The sequence below is a fragment of the Protomyctophum parallelum genome (assembly GCF_964188405.1).
Source record: "Protomyctophum parallelum genome assembly, chromosome: 4".
NCBI lineage: Eukaryota > Metazoa > Chordata > Actinopteri > Myctophiformes > Myctophidae > Protomyctophum > Protomyctophum parallelum.
In genome coordinates this window covers 39939177-39949229 of record NC_139700.1, presented here as the reverse complement: position 1 = coordinate 39949229, position 10053 = coordinate 39939177, and positions in this window count along the sequence as shown.

The window sequence follows — 10053 nt, the reverse complement described above, 5'->3', positions numbered from 1 at the left end:
TACATCATAATTAACACAGTACTGTAACACACTACATCATAATTAACACAGTACTGTAACACACTACATCATAATTAACACAGTACTGTAACATACTACATCATAATTAACACAGTACTGTAACACACTACATCATAATTAACACAGTACTGTAACACACTACATCATAATTAACACAGTACTGTAACATACTACATCATAATTAACACAGTACTGTAACATATTACATCATAATTAACACAGTACTGTAACACACTACATCATAATTAACACAGTACTGTAACATATTACATCATAATTAACACAGTACTGTAACATATTACATCATAATTAACACAGTACTGTAACATATTACATCATAATTAACACAGTACTGTAACATACTACATCATAATTAACACAGTACTGTAACATACTACATCATAATTAACACAGTACTGTAACATACTACATCATAATTAACACAGTATTGTAACATATTACATCATAATTAATACAGTAATGTAACATACTACATCATAATTAACACAGTACTGTAACATACTACATCATAATTAACACAGTACTGTAACATATTACATCATAATTAACACAGTACTGTAACATACTACATCATAATTAACACAGTACTGTAACACACTACATCATAATTAACACAGTACTGTAACATACTACATCATAATTAACACAGTACTGTAACACACTACATCATAATTAACACAGTACTGTAACATACTACATCATAATTAACACAGTACTGTAACATATTACATCATAATTAACACAGTACTGTAACACACTACATCATAATTAACACAGTACTGTAACATATTACATCATAATTAACACAGTACTGTAACATATTACATCATAATTAACACAGTACTGTAACATATTACATCATAATTAACACAGTACTGTAACATACTACATCATAATTAACACAGTACTGTAACATACTACATCATAATTAACACAGTACTGTAACATATTACATCATAATTAATACAGTAATGTAACATACTACATCATAATTAACACAGTACTGTAACATACTACATCATAATTAACACAGTACTGTAACATACTACATCATAATTAACACAGTACTGTAACATACTACATCATAATTAACACAGTACTGTAACACACTACATCATAATTAACACAGTACTGTAACATACTACATCATAATTAACACAGTACTGTAACACACTACATCATAATTAACACAGTACTGTAACATACTACATCATAATTAATACAGTACTGTAACACACTACATCATAATTAACACAGTACTGTAACATACTACATCATAATTAACACAGTACTGTAACACACTACATCATAATTAACACAGTACTGTAACATACTACATCATAATTAACACAGTACTTGAACATACTACATCACAACATACTACATCGTCACACAAAAGTACCAAAAATAGCAGATCTGGGCTTTGAGCTTGTTGCTACTTTAGCTATTTTTGAATTTGAATCCTGAAAAGTAACAGTTTGGGACATATATACTGACAGACAATATAAAGGTATTAATGCAGTTCTTAGTAAAATATTACAATAACAAAACACACATGATTCTTTTTTAAATGATATCTAAAATATTTCCTTGCACTAAGGCCATCTTCTTTTGTACTACTTGACTGTTACATATGCAGGATCTAACAGATGCCATTATTGTAAGTTTTACATTACATTTAGCATGCGGTCTAAACCATCAACTCCAGTTAATTTTAATCATGATCAAAGCCGGCCTTGAACACGAGACAGTATAATTTTTTTCCCAATCGCAAACTGTTTGGGACTGTTAGTATCTGTTAGTATCTCTTCAAAAGTGTATTATTCTCACTTTTTTTCTATGCAAACATAAATCCCTCAAGAGGTGCAATCTCAACGCACGCGCGCACGCACACCCACCCACCCAAGTGCCAAGGGGTAAACCATAATGCAGCTGCACCAGTGCAGACCAAATTATTACTTTTAATCCGTCTAATTGTTGGGAGTTTTGGTAGAATGGACCCAGTCTGCCTTGGAACTAATTCTGTCTGGGCATTCTGTTTAATTCTCCACACTGGGCCCTAAGCTCCTCTAAAGGCAGTCGTCTCGTCTCCCCCCCCCCCTCTAAGAATATAAACCCCTTATCTGCTCCTCTCCCTCCGTCCTCATCCTGCATGGCAGAACAGTGGATGACTTGTGCTGTGGAGTGATTTCTCAACAGTCCATAAAACATTTTTGTGACGTTTTGGACATCCACTCTAATGAGCCAGGGATAATGGGCACACACACACACACACACACACACACACACACACACACACACACACACACACACACACACACACACACACACACACACACACACACAGCAGCTATCATGGGCGGCAGACAAGACAGGAGAGAGAAGAGAAGGGGGAAGTAAGAGAGAGAGAGAGAGAGAGTAGTGTGGGGCCGATCAAGGCCTGAAATGAATGGGAAATTGAGATGCGTGGTGCATGGAGGCTAGTGCTAAGTAGAGACGTCTTGCCGGTGTCACGTGTATACCAGCAAAACCGCAACAAACACTTGCCGTATGTCACCGAAGACGGTGGAAAACAAGTCTAGACTGAAATCCATTCAAGTGTGTGTGTGTGTGTGTATATACATATGTGTGTATGTGTGTGTGCGGCCGCGTATGCATGTAGTGTGTTTTTGTGTTCTTCAGGCTATTGTTTAACACAATCATCTGTACCCAAAAATATCCGTGCATGAACCCGGTCTGGCTTAGTGGATGCTTGTGGCAGTCTGGACTGCCAAAAAACAATGCTGGTTAAACTGGTCAGAGAGGGGGGGGGGGGGGGGGGGGGGGGGGGTGGCGTGCCGGTCGGCCCGTCGCTGGTCGGTTGTGCAGCTTGTGATAATCCTGCACTTTGCAAATCCCTTGCGTTTAGTCAAATTATTCCAGAGCCTTAAGGCTCCTATTGTGGCCCCGGTGGCTTGTGTGGTGGTGCTGTCTGAGCCCTCCCACTGGGACAACAATGCCACCATTCAGGGACACTCGCTGACACCGGCGGGCAATTTCAGGTGTGAATTGGACTGCATAGCCAGTTAGCTTATATTAAATGACCCTGGGACGTGACCTCGAAGGGCAGGGGGAGGATAAGAGTGGGGAACGTGGTGTGTGTGTGTGTGTGTGTGTGTGTGTGTGTGTGTGTGTGTGTGTGTGTGTGTGTGTGTGTGTGTGTGTGTGCGTGTGCGCTGTGAGAGGGAGTTTACGCCACGCAGTCTTGCCAAACAATGCCATCTCTGATCTCACGATGGACTTCAATCTACTTTTGGCTGGAGCTCCATCGTTTTGTAAAAGAGGGATTCAGGAAGACGAACAAACAGCCCAGAGAATGACAGAGAGAGAGGGAGAGAGAGACAGAGATAGGCTATCCCATCTTCCTCTCAACCCTCTACTCCTCTCTTTCCCTAAAACCTCTCCTCCTCCTCATCCTCCCCTCCCCCTATACCCCAATAACGTGCTTTTAATCATATCTCCTTGGCTGGCTTGCTGGCTGACTTGTGTGTGGGTGAAGCGCTAGCGTCCAGGCCCTTTGATGGGAATATGCGATGCGCCCAGAGGCCCTTTTGAAGTGGCCGGCTGTGGGGGGGGGGGGATACAGGAGGGGGGGGTGGGGGAGACTGTGGAGCCGGGTGCTTTGATGTGCCGCGCGGGGCTCTGGAGAATCCGGCTGCACGCTGCCCTGCACCGATCTGTCAGTAGCACAGCTGTGCTGCCGCTTGAGATATAGTCCACTGCAGTGGATCTCAACCTTTTTCATGTCAGAGGACCCCCGAAATAATAGGCAGAAAACCTTTTATCTCCATATTCTGTTTGTTTGTTTTTTCTTTGTTTTGTAAATTGACCATACAGTGTCGCACACAAGTATCAAAGGTTGCCAGCATGTCTTCTATGGAAGCATGTGTTGCACAGCGCAAACGCACAAGCTCTTGACGCATTGAGAGTTTGTAAATAGGCTATTTTTGGTTATTATTTTAAGAATAGAGCATTTGGTCAAACTAACAATGTGTTCAGAAACGGTCATCATCCTCAAAATCCTAATAGTCTCGGATATTTCTCTGCAAAGATTAAAGCCTCAATCTGCGATTTCTTCACCTGGTTGTCATGTACAGTAGAACAGCAGGGACAATAACAATATTTCTAAAACATCATAATTTTACATATTGTGCTAATTGACTTTGCCATACAGACATTTTCAGTGATGCTGGTGAGATTTAATTTTGCTTTAATCCATGGAACCCAGCCTTACTGAGTGGATCGCTAGCTGACTTACTGACTGGAAGGCTGACAGACACACACCTGGCTAGTGCACACTCCACCACTGTACCTGCACCCAAACAGGTGCTTGTGCTTATAGGCTTAACCTCGTTCCTCAGCCCTTTACTCATCTCCGAGGAGGAAAGCCTGGTCACGACCTGATGCAGAGTGTCAAAGGGCGAGACTTGAGTCGACTCGTATGTGTTTCCCCCCAAAAAACATATATATTTGACCATGCGACCAACACTTCATTCACAGAGTATGTAAACATTTGCAAATTAGATTTTAACCACATGGTTAAAATCGCGACCATGTTTAACACCTTAAGGGCCCGGGGTTATTTAATCCATTAATAAAATGTGCCTATCGTTTATAGCGCCCGGACCACTTTTACAGACGGACCGGATGTTGTTGTGAATGTCTGTTTAGCACCTAACAATAGCCACAACACTATCGATGCGATCGACAACAACGGGAGGTAAGATAAAATCTAACCAGACTAGCGACTAGCGACTAGGGGCCCGTCAAACATAACCTTTTTTTATAATTAGTTGGGATGATTTAGATCGCGAGTTATTAACGTTTTACGTAATGTGACACGTTGTGAGCTTATAGCTCTGATATTTTCAGCAGACAACACCATCATACAACGTATAACATTGTCGTTACTAAAGCAAACGATGCAGATAGGTCAATGATAGTCTGATCTTACTATACATTCGGCTAAGGATTGCCTGTTTGCGCGTCTCTGATGTTAACATGATTAACACGCTCAATCACAAGTTCTGTTGAGCTTCCGCTTTTTCCATTTCCTCTTCCACTGTTTCCGTTTCCGTGCTGCACAGACTCCAGTTTGACACAGCTGCGGAGCCGCCATTACTCATTGCGTGCCAGGTTTTGCACTTTTTAAGCAACTGGGTATATGAAACATTGGAAAATGGATTTCCAGGTTTGCTTTTCAAAGTAAATAAAAATATAATTTGAAAAAAAAAACAGTATCAGTATCAGCCAATAATGGAAAAAAAGTCGACGTACCCCAGCCTAGGTCGGGAACACATTTTGGACGTAATTATCCTATGAGCAGTTTAAAGATCAAATCTTAAAACACCTAATTAAACCACGGGGTGCCTATGACGTGTGGGCGTCTTTAGGTCCCTTTTAATTATTAAAAAAAAAAAAGAAAAAAAAAAAGATTGGCTTGGCGTTTCCTTATTCAGTGATCCTAGACATGTTTTGTGTGCACATGCGCACTGCCGTTTACTTCCTTGTTTATGGCCCGACTACTAAATTGTCTCTTTACTGTAGATCTACGGCGCTCTCCATGGTTTTGATCAAAACGGCAATGTTCTGTCTTCATTTCTGACTTAACCTAGCATCTAGTTTAGAATATAGACGCTTCTTGAGATACTTTAGATGTGACAGTGTGAGGTAGCAACGGAAGATTATGCCTCCCGGTGTTATGGAAGGCAGGGCTTTTCAGAGTAAAATCTGCCTCATCTGCTTGGCACTATAGTGCCATTTTTTTGAAGCACATTCAAGGTGTTAAGCCTCCCGAGTTGCTTACAGGACGATCGGTCAGTGTCGAGAATTATCAAACATGGTTGCTGTTTTATATGGATCACAAGGCGTCATGGTACGTGGAGGCCTTGGGGTCTTGTAGTTTAGCTATTTTCACATCTAGTAGTTGGATGTTTGATCTCTAGTTTAATAAAGTTTGAATGTTTTGGAAACATTTAACATCACATCTGTCTTATTGGATGCCTGACACAAAATCTTTTCAGATGGTGGGTCCATAGCCAAATTCATATCTGGGGGTCCTTGACATGAAAGACTTTAAGAACACTGGAGTATAGGTATTATTTGCAGATGGAAGATGTTTGTGTGGCTAGTTTCGTTTGAAAATTAACAAGGATAGAACTGTTTGTCCTCCAAAAAACGATTAAGCAACTTCATTGGATGCTCAACTCGTGGCAGAGAATGCTTTTGAACTTCAAATACTATATATCCATACTTCACAAATGAATATCAAACTATTGAAATGAAATGCAGATTACGAGAGAATCTATCCAGGGTTCATGCGAGTCCAAAGCACCACTCGACACCATAGAATGTATTTGTTTCTTTTGTGCCATTTCCTTCGTTTTCCGTCACGCAGCCCTTGTGGAGAAACACACTGGGTTTGGATGTCTGTTTTGCAGTGGTGGAAAGTAACTAAGTACATGTACTCAAGTACTGTACTTAAGTACAGTTTTCTTTTTTTGCTTTACTGGAATATTTCCAATTTTAGTTGGAAGTTATACTTCTATACCACTACAAACTCAGAGGCAAATATTATATAATATACTTCAATACAATTATTTGAAAACTTTAGATTGCTATCTGCTATCTATGATTATAATCGTAGCCCTAGGCTAAGGTACTAAAGGTGCTAACTACGTACATGTTCGTATACTCCATATATGAAAGCGGCTCACCAGCTACGGGATTTTTAAATCCAGCTCCATTGAGCCTCCATTATAACAGGATTTTCAAAGCCTTGTCCATGGTGAGCTGTCGTGCATCCCGACGATCGCATTAGGAACACATTGACCGATCTGGTGAAATATGACATTCTCATGACTTTTACTTTCAGCATTTTTATAGTATATTTTGATGCCAATACTTACTGCAATTTTCCAATAAAACGTAAAATTTGAATACCATTACCACCCAGACCGTAACAAACCATTTGTACATGATTGTGGCATTGTGAGTACCATTGCTGTTTTGCAGCATGGGGTAAATGTAAATATGCCACTGGGATTCTTTTTTGATTTTTTTTTTTGTTGCCAAGAGGAATCTGTTTTCTCCCGCACGCAGCTGCACCAAGCCATTAAAAAACAAACCATGTGTTGTAACCTGTTAGGTTTCACTAGCGCTCAACCTTGGCTCAACTCTGCAAACCTGGAGCGGAGAGCACTTTCCAAATGGTTGGCTGTCCGTCGTGCAGAAACCTTGTATCTCCGCGTTTCAACTTTCAACGCAGATTAATACCTTACTTCAGAGTACAAGAGTGTAGTGAAAATACCCTCACGTTGTAAAGCTTGTTGTAGCTTATGGATGGTGTCTCTTGTTCTGCACCAGGTGGGATTATTTAAGCAATATTACACGAGAGGGGGTGGTTCTTCTGCGTTGCTTTCGGAACTCGCCCTGTGGGTGAGTTGCTGCAGCATCGCAGGCGTGCATTAATGACGTTAAACTACCCCCTCAAGTGTAATATTGCAATTATACAACAGTTACCCTTAAAACTAAGAGAATCGCTGAAAAATTATAATATTTCAATGACAGATGTAGTCACTACGACCACAAATGTCCCAAGAAACTAGCTAGCCTAGCCACCGAGTCTGCTTCGATCTGAGAGAAAAGCACGGCCGAATTGTTTGTTTTGATTAGGCGTTGAAATAATGTGGTTTGAAGCACGGCTAGAAAGATGTTCAACCAATCAGATTGCTTCCTCAAAATGAACCAATGAACCATCGAACCAATGAAACGAATTAACAAGACCTTGTGACTGAATAACAACTACACCCGCAATAACAACACCCGAAACCCCCCCCCCATTTCCTGAAAAGTAACAGGTTTTGGACATACAAGGTTTCTGACAGCGAACCGAATGCTATTGACACTTAGCTCATTGCACTCCTCCTCATCCCGCTAGACACCCGCTGCATTAATTGGTTGGCACGGATACGAGAAATATTACACAACAGCACAGATATTTCATTTGTCCTCATACAGCGCGGATGATGATGATGACACATGTTCCATTGGAATGAACAACCGCTTCAATTTAGCATATTTTTGTAAAGGATCACAAAAGCACAGTGCCAAGAAGGCTCTAAATGTTTTAGTCTGGGTCTAAACACAGATGTAGCCGAGTCGAAGTTCTCTCTCTTTTTCTTTTTTTCTTTTTTTACTACACTACATGTGGTGCATGAAAACAGTGACTTACTGCTGAACTATTGCTCTGGATCCTCTGGAGGGAAATGTGTGTGGAAAATTCACAAAATCGTCACTGTCGCGTGGAAACCTCATATATAGTTTTGTCCCCAAAACTGTTAAAGTCCAGTTAAATGTGTTGCGCCAGGCACCCCCAGAAGAGAGGATCTGTGTTAATAAAAACAAAAGTTATTCAACATTTTCCCAAATTCCAAAAGTACATGCTGTGAGCTGCTTTTTTTGAATAGTCTGAAAAGTGGTTAAAATGATAGCGATATCTACTTTTGCTGAGGACCCCCTGGGAAACCGAAAAAGTATGGAGATACAAGGTTTCTGCCTGACACCAGCAAAAATGTGCTTGCGTTTTCAGATGTCAGAAGGTTCGTGGGGAACAATCTGGCAAACAATGCTGAAGTTAAGCTATTCACTTGATTGATTGATTGATTGATTTAATACTTTATTAACATGTTGCAAATAGTACTGTGGGTACAATTAAACAAGCAATGCTAAAAGGTTAACAGCCCCTGGGGCTTGTTTCCATTGGTTCCATCGATGGTTCTCAATTTATTTTTGGCTCAAGGCACCCCTGTGAAATAACTTTTTTTCCATCCACAACACCCCTGAATTACATTGTTGCTTTATAGCACCTTATTTGTCATATTATGGTACGTAAATATGTACATCTTTTCCCCTAAGATACAGCATTATCCATTAGCATTAGAACAGATTAAAAATAACTTTCTACGTAACACTGAGGCACACTGTGTGTGTGTGTGTGTGTGTGTGTGTGTGTGTGTGTGTGTGTGTGTGTGTGTGTGTGTGTGTGTGTGTGTGTGTGTGTGTGTGTGTGTGTGTGTGTGTGTGTGTGTGTGTGTGCGCGCGCGCATGTGCGTGTGTGCGTGCGTGTGCGAATCACTGTAAAATAAATGCACTCAATGTGTTCCCCTTTTCTAAGCAAGACTCATTCAATGCTTCCATTACTCTGTGCTTGTGCATTTTGAGTAATTGGTGGCAATTCTTCCAGTCATTTAGTCATGCTGATTAGTTTATAGTGTTATTCTGGGAGAACAGCTTGGGGGGAGAGCAGTACACATTGTTCTTTGACAGCTTCTCTTCAGTTGTCTTCCCATTTAATTGTGTCCTACAAAAAGTTATGTGTCTCTCTTCGTCTAGTTTTGAGACATAATACTATCTATCTGTATACTATCTATTCTATCTGTTAGGGTCCTCTCTTGGCAAACTTTCTGTACCTGGGGGAACACAGATTTACTGTGTGTGTGCCTCAATCTGCGGTAATACTCAGCAGCCTGACTAGTTTATTGTAATTGCCTGAAGGGCCATTCATGCAAAACACTTAAGTGGTTTTGGCTAACCTTAGCCGTATTATATATTATCACTTGTGCTACACACATGCATGCATGCACGCACACACACACACAAACACACACACACACACACACACACACACACACACACACACACACACACACACACACACACACACACACACACACACTCAATAATTTTATGTACATTACCATGTGAGATTTATAAGTCGGACCTAACAGATAATTAGAAAAGTGCGCTCCACAGAGTGCAGATCTCCGCCAGGTCGGGTTGCCTACCCAGGCCCGTGCTTTTGTGGGGTGATGCAGCTGTTCAGGACATGAGGGAGGAAGCTGCAGGGGGAAAACGTTTGACAGGCTGGATTTCTTTTAATTTAGACCACGTTATTTCCGGGTGTATACTCTT